Source organism: Aotus nancymaae, unplaced genomic scaffold (assembly GCF_030222135.1).
Source record: "Aotus nancymaae isolate 86718 unplaced genomic scaffold, 86718_ANA_hifiasm-v0.15.2.pri h1tg000041l, whole genome shotgun sequence".
Lineage (NCBI taxonomy): Eukaryota > Metazoa > Chordata > Mammalia > Primates > Aotidae > Aotus > Aotus nancymaae.
Genome location: NW_026988455.1, coordinates 12,246,509 through 12,258,556, shown reverse-complemented (window position 1 = coordinate 12,258,556; position 12,048 = coordinate 12,246,509). Strand labels below are relative to the sequence as shown.

The following is a 12,048-nucleotide window of genomic DNA, read 5'->3' as shown; positions in this document are numbered from 1 at the left end:
ACACCCCATCTCTACTAAAAATACAAAATTAGCCTGGCATGATGGCACATGCCTGTTATCCCAGCTACTTGGGAAGCTGAGGCATGAGAATTGCTTGAACCCAGGAGGCAAAGGTTTCGGTGAGCTGAGATCATGCCGTTGCACTCCAGCCTGGGCAACAAAAGCAAAACTCCATCTCAAAAAAAAAAAAAAAAAGGCAAAAACCTGAACAGAAACTTCACCGAAGAGGGTATACTGATGGCAAATAAATACATGAGAAGATGTTCAGCATTTTTAGCCATTAGAGAAAAGTAAATTAAAACTACAAGAAAATGACAGTAAATACCTATTAGTATGGAGGAAAAAAAAGAAAGCACTACCACCACCAAGTGCTGATGAGGATGTGGAGCAACTGGTACTATTAAACATTGCTGATGGGAATGTAAAATGATATAGCCACTCTGAAAAACAGTTTGGCACTTTCTTACAACCTTAAATACAGCTTTATGATATAACCCAGCAGTCCCGCTCCTACATACAGGTCCTAGAGAGAGGAAAACATGTTCACACAAAAACCTGTATATGAATGTTATAGCAGCACTATGCATAATCAATCAAAATAGGAAACAATCCAAATATTCTTCAATAAGTAAATAAACCAACTACAGTTTATCCATAAAATTTGATCCATTCAGCAGGAGAAAGGAACATACCGTCGACATGCACAAAACTCAGATGAATCTGAGAGGCATTATACTCAGTGAAAGAAACCAGTCTCAAAACTTACATAGACTTTGATTCCATCTGCATGATAGTCTCAGAAAGACAAAACCATAGTGATGGAAAACAGATTAGTGGTTGCTAGAGGTTAGGAGTGGAGAAAGGGTGTGGCTACAAAGATATAGCATGAGAGAGTTCTTTGGTGTGGAGTTCTATATTCTAATTTTGATGGTGGTTATAAGAATTTTAACATGTTAACCATAGAACTGTACACTAAACAAGTCAATTTTATTATATGATCAACACATGTACACACACATACATACATCTCCTTAAAAGTCAGTTGGTAGATACATGTCCAGCATTTGTAAGAGGGGGTCTGTGTTTAATGGTGGGGAATTCCTGTTTTCTAGTGAGTTCTCATCCCTGCAAAGAGCAAAACCTTGAGTGCTTAATGCTGCCCTAATTCCCACTGAGGATATGTGACCTAATTGTTTCGGGTATTGTTGGGCATGGAAGGTTCACTGACTTCTTAAGATAACATCCACAGGGCCAACCAGAGCCTCCCTGGTTGTCTGGCTCGAGGACACACATGTCACATGGGTCATGGAGGAGGTTGGGAAGGCTTTCCAAATATGCTTGAGCTGAGTTTTGAAGTCAAAGAAATGGTAATCAGATAAATGAGAGAGCATAGGGAGCAATAAATAAAGACTCAAAGACATGAACACAGGGCAGAACTGATACAGTGGGCATGGTTGGGGCTGTGGCTGGGACTAGGGTGGGTCATGGAGCTCACGTGCCATCCTGTGTTAGGGAGTTAATGAAGTAGCCTTGGTGAGAACTGCAGCAGACCTGAACCAAGGCAATGTCAGTGAGGGTTGAAGGGAAAGAGATGAATTTGAGTTATTTGGCCAGTAAAATCAGCAGAACTTGGAATGTGGCATGCAACACAGTCAGTTGGAATGTTCCAAAAGTGTACCACTTTGGACCCAAACTGCTTCAATGTATCTGCTGTATCAGTTATTTGCTGTGGGGTCTTATACAAGTTATTTCATTTGCTTGTGCCTCAGTTTCTCACCTGAAAATGAAGCTACTTCATAGAGTTGTTGAGATCAGAGTTAATTATGCTTAGCCTAGGGTCTGGTACATGGTAAGCTCTCCAATATCTATTTCTAGATAACAAATCACCCCCAGATTTAGTGGCTTAAAATAACAATGACCATATCATTATTGCTCACAGTTTTGAGGATTGACTGGGCTTAGCTAGACAACTCTCACTCGGGGTCTTTTTTTGTGATTGCAGGGAGCTGGTGGCTGGGGCTGGGATCATCTAAAGGTTTGTCTTCTGCCTGGGCTGGCAAGATTCAAGCAGATGGGGTTCCTGTATCCTTCTCTCTCTGACTCTCTCTCTCTCCCCTCACCCCCAATACCCTTCCTCTTGCTCTGGTTTTCCCATGTTGTCTCTCCAACATGGCAGCTTCAAGGTAGCTGGACTTCTTACATGATGCTTCAAGGCTTCAAAGTGAGTGTCCCAAGAAAGCTCATCAGATGCTGGCTTCTTCTAACCTATCTTTGGACTCCACACAGCCTCATTATTGCTGCATTTTGTCTATCAAGGTGATCACGAAAGCCAACACAGGTTCAAGAGACAGGGACAGAGCCTCCATTTTCTGATGGGAGGAGTTATCAAATATTCTATAGTCCTATTTTTAAACCAGCAGGGGGCCCAGAATGAAAAGTCTGAGGTTTTCTTAAGGGAGGATAGATAAGTTTATTCTTCCCTTGTTGGGTCCCATATGCAGGTATCCGGGTAGATTCCTGGCAGATAATTGTACACTGAGTTTGTCACTTGGGAATCAGAATGAGGCAAAGATAGAGATGGAAATGGAAGCTATAGGAGCAGATGGAATCCCTGTGGGAGAGTGTGCTGCCCTAGAAGAGGGTAGAAGACAAAACCATTGGTGAACATCAACATCGGTGTGGAGCACAGTGTCAAAGGAGGGAGAGATGAGAGTTTTCCCAGTCTGGATGAGTTCCCCTAGATGTCCATCTGGTTTCACTCCTAGAGTACTGTAGTCTGAGACTTCTTTCTCTGGGATTCAGGATTCGCTTGGTAAAAGAGTCATCTTTCCAGCAGGACTAGACCCTTGCTTGCCCAGATCAAGGGTCTTCTCCCACCTCTCTCAGCTGGCTGCTGAGTCAGGACTTCCTACGTTCCTCCCAAGGCCAGGGTCTGTTGTGGAGCCTTCTGTCCTGTGTGTTTCCAGTGTGGGACAAGGCACTAGCTCCTCTACCCTTACTCCAGTCAGTTGTGTCCCCTGGAGTAAAAGAGTCTTTGAACAAGTTGTTAGGAAAGTTCCTCCTCTTCAACCACTTCAAAATGTCCTTTTGAATTCAAGCCACGTCCAAATAATTAGTCTTCAGTTCCAGATCCTGTTAGAGAGCCACATTGGTACAGAAGCTTCCCTGGTTCCTCTTTTGTGAGTTGTCATAAGGAAAGAAGAAGTGACCTGCAATTTATGAAACAGCCAGGTTCTAAAACAGATTTGTCTGACTTCGGAGCTCAGCTCTTCACCCTAGGCATCCCTCCAAGAGACACCAGCATGAACTTACCCAGAACGGGCCTGAACATTTGAACAACTGAACACAATACACCCCAGCTGGCTCCTGTCATGTTGCACCCCACTGTGCTGGGTTTAGTTTGAGCAAACAGTTGAAATAAAACAGGACTGGCTGTGGGGATGTGGCAGAGCCAGAATGGCTTCTCTTGATCTTTTCTTCTCTCTGGGAAACAAGATGAATTAACAAACTGATTCATACTCCCTTTTACCCAAAGTCTGAAATAAACCACCCTTATCATCTCACCAAACCTTTGCCCAACCCAAATCATGGGTCTGGGATTCTTATTCTTCTCCTGCCTTCAATCTATCCCACTCCTGATGCTCCTTCTCATCTTGTAATTCTATGGGCTTTACCTTCCTGCCTATAAACAGCTCCCAACTGCCTAATTTCCTTATGCCAATCCATTCTACACAATTTATTTTTTCCAAGATGGAGTCTTGCTCTGTCACCCAGAGCTGGAGTACAATGGTATGATCTCAGGTCACTTCACCTCCACATCCCAGGTTCAAGCAATTCTCCTGCCTCAGTCTCCCAAGTAGCTAGGATTACAGGCACAAGCCACCATGCCTGGCTAATTTTTGTATTTTTAGTAGAGAAAGGGTTTCACCACTTTGGCCAGGCTGGTCTAGAACTCCTGACCTCATGATCCATGTGCCTCAGCCTCCCAAAGTGCTGGGATTACAGGCATGAGCCACCGCGCACGGCCCATTCTACACATACCAGGCTTATCTCCAGTCTAGGCTGGCCCTTATACAAACATGTTGAATGGTTATTCATCATTTTTAATATCTAATCTTTGTATATTACTTTATAGTTTAACACACGGTTTATCTTATTTAATCCTCACAACGAACCCATTATATGGAAGGGAACTTAGGGTCAGAGAAACAGCAATTCTCCTCCCTGGCATTCAAGGCCTTTCATGGTGTGCCCCCAGTGATTTTCTAGTGCTGGTTCTCTAAAACACTCCTCAAGCACTAGCCATGCTTTTTTTTTTTTTTTTTTTTGAGACAGAGTTTTTGCTCTTGTTAGCCAGGCTGGAGTGCAATGGTGCAATCTCGGCTCACCGCAACCTCCGCCTCCTGGGTTCAGGCAATTCTCCTGCCTCAGCCTCCTGAGTAGCTGGGATTACAGGCATGCACCACCATGCCCAGCTAATTTTTTGTATTTTTAGTAGAGACGGGGTTTCATCATGTTGACCAGGATGGTCTCGATCTCTTGACCTCGTGATCCACTCGCCTTGGCCTCCCAAAGTGCTGGGATTACAGGTGTGAGCCACCGTGCCCGGCCCACTCTTATCACCTCTTTATGGAAGAAACAGAACTTTGGTGTCCATCAGAACTGGATATTGAAGCTGGCATGTGACAATGGACAAGTTTCCTAACCTGTCTCACATTAGTGTCTTTATCTGTAAATAACAGCTTGTTAGATTAGATGATTAAATAATATATTATAAAGGTGTTTGGGCCATAGGCACTTGACATGTTAGTTTCTTCTTCCCCTGCCCCTCTGTCTTTAGGTGTTCTCTCCACTCTCTACCCTCCTCAGTAGTCCCCACCTGGTGAATTCCTCTTTGACCTCACAACATACCACCTCCTATGGTGCTGGCACAAAGAAGTCACCCAGAACACATTTGTTAAGATTGACTCAAGACCACGGGAGGCTTCGTGTGTTCCTTGTGCTCATTTCCTGATTGCTGTGATATTTGCTTTCAGCTGAACACTGGTCACCTTCCCTCTTCTTTTATTGTGTACCAGAATGAAAGACGACAGCCAAGAGGAAGTTGGCTTGCAGAGGTATTTGGGGTGAGCTCACAGCATTTAACAATTGTTTTTAAGCTTTTGGAAAGATTTTAAAAATTGGGTGGTATCACACAAAGACCTAGATTTTTAGTTTCTCTTTAAAAGTTTAGAAGACATGAGTACCCTGGACCCTCACTTTCATGTGACAGGGCTTGGGCAGAGACATCAGGACCACCACAGACACACAGGCCTGCTTCCCTCACTTCTGCCCTGACCCCTGTAGCCTTGGATGTTTTCAGTCTTTGATGTCAACTGCAAATTGTTGAAATGTATTTCAACTCTATCTTTAAGAATGAAGTTGTGTCTGAGCACAGTGGCTCACGCCTATAATCCCAGCACTTTGGGAGGCTGAGGTGGGTGGATCACTTGAGGTCAGGAGTTCAAGACCAGCCTGGCCAACATGGCGAAACTCTGTCTCTACTAAACATACAAAAAAGAGTCAGCCAATCGTGGTGGCAGGTGCCTGTAATCCCAGCTACTCAGGAAGCTGAGGCAGGAGAATCACTGAACCCAGGAGGCAGAGGTTGCACTGAGCTAAGATTGGACCACTGCACTCCAGCCTGGGTGACAGAGCAATACTCTGTCTCAAAAAAAAAAAAAAAAAAAATGAAGTTGTTACTTTTTTTTATTTTAGGACAGATGACCATGGAGGTATTATTTCCTTGAGTGGTGAAAAGGTTCTTCTACTGCATGTTTTGTTTTTGTTTTTGTTTTTTTGAGACAGGATCTCGCTCTGTCGCCCAGGCTGGAGTGCAGTGGCATGATCTCAGCTCGCTGAAGCGATCTTCCCACTTCAGCTTCCTGAGTAATTGGGATTATACACTTGAGCCACTGCACCCGGCCTGCAGCATGATTTTTAAATAACTTTGTGCTCTCCCTCTGCAGACATCTTTCATTTGTTTAGAATCTGTGGTGATGGAAGCCTCATGCCTTATTCCAACTCCGGCTGCCTGTCAATGCAGTATCTGTAGCTTCTTTCAGATGGAGAAGCCATCAGTCCCATTCAGTCCATCAGAGTAGAGTGAAAAGTATCAGGTCACTCTGCTGCCTCTACCACCTATCAGCACTGATGGCTCCACTCCCTAAGGGGAGAGGCAGAAGTGACAGGGAAGGAAGGAAGAAAGAAGAAGAGAATTTTCTCACTTTATGATTTATTGCATTTAATACTCACCCTGAGTCTGAGTCAGGCATCATTCCTTCTTGACTTATGGCAAAATTAAGGCACATAGAGGCTGTCATTTATGCTCTGTCCCAAAACTAATGGGACAGAGAAAATAAATGATGAGTGATTTGGGCCCAGTTGTGTCTAACTGTGTCATGTTTTTCCACTGGTCTATCTGCCTTAGGGCTCTCAAACTCCTTTCAGCTATATTTATAAGACTGGTGTTTGCAGACCTGCTTATAAACTAATAAGTCTTGCAAACTAGCAGGACTGTTTATTAGACAGCTACAAACTGAGCTGAAATAAAACTTTGGTTTCTGTTTGCTTTAAAGAGAAATCTCTGTTCAATCCTCCACTGGGAGTGTGTCTATAGGCCTCTAAATTTTATACCATAAATATCTGTATAATTTGAGTGGTCTTCAATGGAATGGGAACAAATAAGAATAATAAATACATCCTAAAATAAGAATAATGCATGACATCGGTTTCGATCACACAGTGTTTCCTATGTACGTTTTCTCCTTTGGTTCTCCCAACATTTTCAAGATACCCTCACTGAAGTTTTTAGATAAAGCAATCAAAAAGCAAGAGGATTAAATGACATAGCTAAGTATATATATGGTAGAAATAGAATTGGAATCCAGATTCTCGACTCCTCTTTTCATTATCTGATCCTGCTTGGTTTTTACTTACACCAGGCCATAAGTTAATTTTGAAAGCTTTCTCATTCTACTTGTGCTGTTATTATTATCTGTTGTTATTATTCAATCATAGATATTTATTGAGCCTTCCTGCAGGCCAAGGGCAGGGCTAAGTCCTGTGCATTCATTATTTCACTTAATGCTCACGGCAGCCATATGACAGGTACTATTCTTACTTCTCTTTAACTGATGAGGATACAGAGGCTTAGAGGGATTCAGTAACTTATATAAGGTCATACTGCTAGTAACTGGTAGAACATACTCAACTCCAGATCTAGGTGACTCATGGAAATTTCTGCTATGTCTTACATCTTCACCTCGATTATAAACCACATGGGGACCAGGACCACATCTTCCACAGAGCTTAGCAAAATGGTTGTATGCATAGGTATGCAAGTCATTGATTAATGATAGCTGATTTTTTTCTAGGCAATTAGTTTTTATTTTACTTTTCCTACAGGGATTTTCAGATCACACTGTTCTCAAAATAACCCTGGTTTTCTGTTGTCTGTTTTGATTTATCTTTAGACACTGTAACTGAAAATTAAGCTCTTAAGCATCTCCTTTACAGGCTATGTTCCACAATCTGTAATCACAACTTTTCTTTAAATTGATCATCTTCTTTTGAGCTGTTAATAAACATGTCTGGCATCATTTAGGTTTTCAAATTGTTATTTCCAGATGGTGAGACTTTCAGATCTGATAAGCTCACACACATCCTGCCAAGTGGAAGTTTGAGCAAAATGTCACATCTTTGGCAATCTTTGTGCTATTAGTATGATGATTAAAGGAAAAAAAAAAGTTTCACTGTGATGTCATCAGCTTTCCCACGTCATGAAAAAGCCATCAAATTACCAACCAATCAAAATTAAATGAATCACATTTAATATTATTATTCTATACTTTTCTTTTTTCCCATTTTGAAAATCAGTTTGGTTCATTTGCTTTCTGCTTCTAGATTTGCCTGTTCTGGGCATTTCATATAAATGGAATCATACAATACATGGCCTATTGTGACTGACTTCTTTTCCTTAGTATAGTGTTCTCAAGGTTCATCTATACCATAGCATGCAGCAGTGCTTCATTCCTTTTTATGGCTGAATAATATTCCATTGGATAGAGATACAATATTTTGTTTATCCAATAATAAGTTGGGGATTTAGATTGTTTTCACTTTTGGCTATTATGAATAATGTTGTTCTGAACATTTCTTGTGCAGTTTTTGTGTAAGGACATGTTTTCAATTCTAGAGGGCATATACCTAGGCATGGAATTGCTGGATCATATGGTAACTCTATGTTTAATTTTTGAGAAACTGCCAGTCTTCCACAGAGGGTGCACCATTTTACATTCTCACCAAAAAGGCAAAAGGATTCCAATTTCTCCACATCCTCACCAACATATATCATTTTCTCTTTTTTGTGTTTTTTTAAAATATCCATTCTAATGAGTATAAAGTGACATCTTTTGTGGTTTTGATTTATATTTCCATAATGACTGATAATGTTGGACATCTTTTTATATGCTTATTGTTCATTTGTATATCTTCCTTGGAGAAATGTCTATTTAAATCCCTTGTCTATTTTTTAAAATTTGGTTGTCTTTTTATTGTTGAGTTGTCAGAATTCTTTATGTATTCTAGACCCTTATTAGATATATAATTTGCACATTTCTCTTTTTTAAATAAATTGCAAAGCAACATTTTTCAAGACAGCTTTTAACTTTCTGCCACATTGTGAAGCTTGGTTGTCTCTACCAGGTCCTACCTCCTATTTACTCATAAGTATTTGGAAGCTCATCAGGATTTATGCTCAAAAATGGAGTTTGGGGTGAGAAGGAAGCACTTTGTTTGGAGAAGGTGTTTCTGTTGAGGCCATGCATTAATCCTCTCCACCACCTCAGAGAAGGCTGTGGTTACAACTGGTATAGTAGAAAGTGCCTTGGTGGCTAAGGATGCATGTCATGGAAGAAGCGTGTGGGTTTATCACATTTTTATCCATGGCAGGATAGAGACCTTGTTTTTGCTTCAGAATTGGTCTTAGAGAAGAATTCTGGGGCAGATGAACCCCCATCATCATCCAGGAAGAATATTTGCAGTGCATTTCTTCTCATCATGATGAGTTTGCTGTTTGAGATGGTATGATTAGAAGCTTTATAATGGCTGGCTAGTGTCATTTTCCCTCATTTAGGCTCAACTGTGACTTTATACCTGCATACTTTATGGAATTCCTGGAGCCCCACACTGAGGCAGCAGAGGGAAGGAGGAAGTACAGTTTAAGGTGGCAACTAAGTGGGAGAGAAAGTCAGCAAAGACAGTTATTTATTCAGGACCTTTACAAAGGGTGCAGCCCTACTTGTTTGCATGTTGGTTGAACCAAACCTTAGTGTCCATTTGCTTGAGGCTTGCAGCAGCATCTTTATGCTTTTCAAAGTGAGTGCTGCTATTGGTGGCAAGGTCTTATGGATGCCCTTGCTAGGCTCATTTCCTTCTTTGCTATTCTAAGCATAGTCCTAATGAATCTGAATCTGCCTTCTAACAAGACCCCAAGGTGATTCATGGCACATCAGAGTTTAAGAAGCTTAAATTTACATTATATTCTGTCTGTCCCTGCACATCTCACATGGTTATTCAGTCTAATGTCTGTTTGAGTCAGTCTTCCTCTTTCGTGTCATGTCTTCCATGGATTTCACCTGGTTTACTCTTGTTGCCATCCGTATTAGTCCGTTGTCACACTGCTATAAAGAAATACCTGAGACTGGGTAATTTATAAAGGCAAGAGGTTTAATTGACTCACAGTTCTCCATGGCTGGGGAGGCCTCAGGAAACTTACAATCATGGCAAAAAGTGAAGCAGGCACCTTCTTCACAAGGCAGCAGGAGAGAGTGTGAGTGTGTGAAGGAGGAATTTTCATACACTCATAAAACCATCAGATCTCATGACAACTCATTCCAACTCCATGATCCAATCACCTCCCACCAGATCCCTCCCTTGACACGTGGGGATTACAATGCAAGATGAGATTTGGATGGGGACACAGCCAAACCCTATCACCATCCTAGTACTAGCTGCAGCTTCCTTTCATTACTAGGTGAAGAAAAACAATCTCTTGATCAACTAGCCATTTCCCTGAAGCACTTATAAACAATTCCATAGAAATTCTGAGATAGGTACCTATTTGTGTTTACTCTCAAGCCTTCCCCAGCCCTCTTCCCTTCCTTCTCCTTGCCCTCCCTGTCTTCTTGCAGCTCAATACTTCCACCTTCCATCGTTCAGTACCCCACTCTGACTCCTGCCTGTGCTGAGTTGCATCTATGATTGGCCCTCATTAGATGGTCTTACATCATCCATTTTTATATCTTGATTCCCGCCCTGGACCTAAAACAGGTCCTTGGACATAGTAAATATTACCAGAATTTAATTAAGTTATTGAGTCACACTGGAAATTATTTCAGAAGATACCAAATGCCTTTTCTTCCTTTTTTTTTTTTTTTCAAATGCCATTTGTTCTAGTACCACTAAGACCCTGAGACCTTTATTTTGGTGATATCAAGTGGTATAAACATTAACAAACATTATATTATATTCATTTCATGGATCCTTTATATATCATAATTTTAACTCTGAAGTTTTTAATTTATAGAACAAAAGCAAATATTTCTCTACCAAAATAAATATGACTGAGGGAAGAATTTTATAAATTTGGTCATACCAAATATATTTAACATTAATTTCTCTCCTCAACTTCTGACTCTGCTGCTCTTTAGCTCTGTAACCATGACTTACCTGTCAGAGCCAAAACTCTTTTGAGCATTTCATGAGAAAATCTATAAAGAGTATGAATAGCCTGTAATAATAGCTAACATTTATTAGCTGTGCTTATAGTGTGAGCCAGGTATTTTTTATTCTAAGTACTTTAAATATACTCTCATTTTAAAACCTCCTAATGACTCTATGAGGTTGATATTTTGTTATTCCCATTGTTATAGGTGAGGAAACAGAGGCACGGGCTAGAGGGTATTTTGCCCAAGATAACACAGCTAATTAAGTGGTGAGGCCAAGATTTGAACACAGTCTCTCCTTACAGAGTCTGAAGGGTTGCTGCTGAATTCCTTTCTTCAAAAATGCCTCATGTGATTTAGCATGCCTTATTTCATTGTGTACATTAAAGGCCCTTTGTTTATACATTAATCTGTATGTCCCTGTTGGCCAATACATTGTATAAATTAGGTGATCTGTAAATGATTGTGGATGATTTATTCTACATGCTTACATGGGAGTACTTTGAAAAACAATGATTGCATTAATATAATGAGGGCTTGATGTAGCAAGACCATTCCTATATATTATGGAACTCTCAATTTTAATATTTACTGACTCCATTATCCATCTTAAAATGAGCATATTAGAAAGGGTAAGGAATAAATAATTGATTAGGGACTTTAATTACATTTGCAAAAATCTCTCTACCTTTGCCAAATAACTTAATCTAATCACAAATATGAAATCCCATGATATCCACACTTAAAGGAAGGGGATTACACAGGGTATGTTTGCCAAGAGGTAGGAATCTTGGGTACTGTCTCAGAACTGCCTACCACATCTACGTAGATCCCTTCCCACAACCAAACTGCATGAGTAAAAACCTCATGCAATACTGGCATTAACTTTATTTCTTAATTGTAATTTTGTTAGAATTCTATTCAATGTACAGAATCTGAATTATTGATTATTTGAAAGAGTATTCTTTTGAAATGTTTCAATGAAAAGTAAAAAACCATAAAACATGTGTACACCCACCATACAGACTGAACAAATACTCTACAGATCTTTTTTTTCAAATGAATCATTACGGTTGAGAGTTCACTGAATCCTCCCCAATTCCATCCTCTCTTTCCCTCCTCAGAGATAATCCCTAATTTGAGGCTACTTTTAGTCCATGCCTTTATAAATCTACTACACATTTCTATCCATTAAAAGGTCTTATGCTGTTTGTGCCTGAAAATTTAACTCACACGGTATCAGCCTGGATGTACTGTCTTGCAACTTGCTTTGTATTTCTGA

The 12,048-nt window shown here is 40.5% G+C and overlaps 2 protein-coding genes across 2 annotated transcripts in view; one reads left to right on the top strand and one right to left on the bottom strand.

Moving 5' to 3' along the window:
- SLC1A1 (solute carrier family 1 member 1) overlaps positions 1-12,048 on the top strand; it is an 87,714-nt gene that overhangs the window by 26,058 nt on the left and 49,608 nt on the right. The window lies entirely within an intron of this gene.
- Positions 3,184-12,048, bottom strand: part of SPATA6L (spermatogenesis associated 6 like) — a 135,388-nt gene continuing 126,523 nt past the window's right edge. The window contains exon 14 of the mRNA XM_064361479.1: positions 3,184-3,209. The gene's annotated coding sequence lies outside the window, so the exon portion shown is untranslated. The remainder of the gene's footprint in view (positions 3,210-12,048) is intronic.